The 2038-nt window shown below is 41.4% G+C and overlaps 1 non-coding gene across 1 annotated transcript; it reads right to left on the bottom strand.

Moving 5' to 3' along the window:
- Positions 1 to 410: 410 nt before the first annotated feature.
- Positions 411 to 517, bottom strand: LOC136151987 (U6 spliceosomal RNA). The gene has a single exon (XR_010660149.1). It is a non-coding gene; the product is annotated as a U6 spliceosomal RNA (small nuclear RNA).
- Positions 518 to 2038: the final 1521 nt, after the last annotated feature.

Below are 2038 nucleotides of genomic sequence, written 5' to 3' on the forward strand. Positions count from 1 at the left end.
GGAGTGCAGGCTCTAGAGCATTTGGGCTTCAGTAGTTGTGGTCCATGGGCTCAGTAGTTTAGGTTCCTGGACTTTAGAGCACAAGATCAGTAGTTGTGGCTCACAGACTTGGTTGCTCCAAGGAATGTGGGATCTTCCCAGACCAGGGATTGAACCTATTTCTCCTGCATTGACAGGTGAATTCTTTACCACTGAGCCAGCAGGGAAGGCCCTACTATAAAGTAGCATGTATATGTCACTCCCAATCTCCCAATTTATCCCTTCCCACCTCATCTACTGGTAACCCTAAGTTTTTTTCTACATCCCTGTGACTCTACTTCTGTTTTGTAAAAAAAGTTCATTTGTACCCTTTAAAAAAAAAAGATTTCCACATATAAGAAATATCATATGTTATTTGTCTTTCTGTATTAAACACCATGGAACATGTCATCAATTTGCATGTCATCCTTGTGCAAGGGCCATGCTAATCTTCTCCGTGTCGTTCCAACTTTAGTGTATGTATTGCTGAAGTGAGCACTTAAATGCTTACATTTTTTTTAAAGCCAGAATGCTTTATTTATTTATTTTTGGCTGTCCTGGGTCTTCGTTGCTTTGTTCGAGCTTTTTCTAGTTGTGGTGAGCTGGGGCTACTCTTTGCTGTGGTTCGAGGGTTTCTCATTGCAGTGGCTTCTCTTGTTGCAGGGCGCGGGCTTCAGTAGTTGTAGCGCACGGGCTTAGTTGCTCTGCAGCATGTGGAATCTTCCAGACCAGTGATCAAACCTGTGTCCTCTGCATTAACAGGCAGATTTTTATGTACTTAGCCACCAGGGAAGTCCATGCCTGAACTTTTGATCTGGAATTCTTTTAGAGTTAGAGCTCCAACTTTGTTTTTGGCAGATACTTAGGCCATTCTTCTCACAGTTTATTGACTAAACCATCTTTTCTCTACTAATTTGAAATGCCATCTTTTTTATACAATAAATTCCCGTATAAAGTGAGTCTATTCTATTCTATTCTTTATTTGTCCCCACAAGTTCATCCATTTATATTCATGCTCCAGTACTGCACAATTGCACTCATCTCACATGCTAGTAAAATAATGTTCAAAATTCTCCAAGCCAGGCTTCAGCAATATGTGAACCGTGAACTTCCAGATATTCAGGCTGGTTTTAGAAAAGGCAGAGGAACCAGAGATCAAATTGCCAACATCTGCTGGATCATCGAAAAAGCAAGAGAGTTTCAGGAAAACATCTATTTCTGCTTTATTGACTATGCCAAAGCCTTTGACTGTGTGGATCACAATAAACTGTGGAAAATTCTGAAAGAGATGGGAATACCAGACCACCTGACCTGCCTCTTGAGAAATCTGTATGCAGGTCAGGAAGCAACAGTTAGAACTGGACATGGAACAACAGAATGGTTCCAAATAGGACAAGGAGTATAGGCTGTATATTGTCACCCTGCTTATTAACCTGCATGCAGAGTGCATCATGAGAAATGCTGGGCTGGAAGAAACACAAGCTGGAATCAAGATTGCCGGGAAAAATATCAATAACCACAGATATGCAGATGACACCACCCTTATGGCAGAAAGTGAAGACGAACTAAAGAGCCTCTTGATGAAAGTGAAAGAGGAGACTGAAAAAGTTGGCTTAAAGCCACAACATTCAGAAAACCATGATCATGGCATCCATTCCTATCACTTCATGGGAAATAGATGGGGAGACAGTGGAAACAGTGGCTAATTAATTTTTTGGGCTTCAAAATCACTGCAGATGGTGATTGCTGTCATGAAATTAAAAGACGCTTACTCCTTGGAAGGAAAGTTATGACCAACCTAGACAGCATATTAAAGAGCAGAAACATTACTTTGCCAACAAAGGTCGGTCTAGTCAAGGCTATGGTTTTTCCAGTGGTCATGTATGGATGTCAGAGTTGGACTATAAAGAAAGCTGAGCACCAAAGATTTGGTGCTTTTGAACTGTGGTGTTGGAGAAGACTCTTGAGAGTCCCTTGGACTGCAAGGAGATCCAACCAGTCCATCCTAAAGGAAATCAGT

This window comes from Muntiacus reevesi, chromosome 20, assembly GCF_963930625.1.
Source record: "Muntiacus reevesi chromosome 20, mMunRee1.1, whole genome shotgun sequence".
NCBI lineage: Eukaryota > Metazoa > Chordata > Mammalia > Artiodactyla > Cervidae > Muntiacus > Muntiacus reevesi.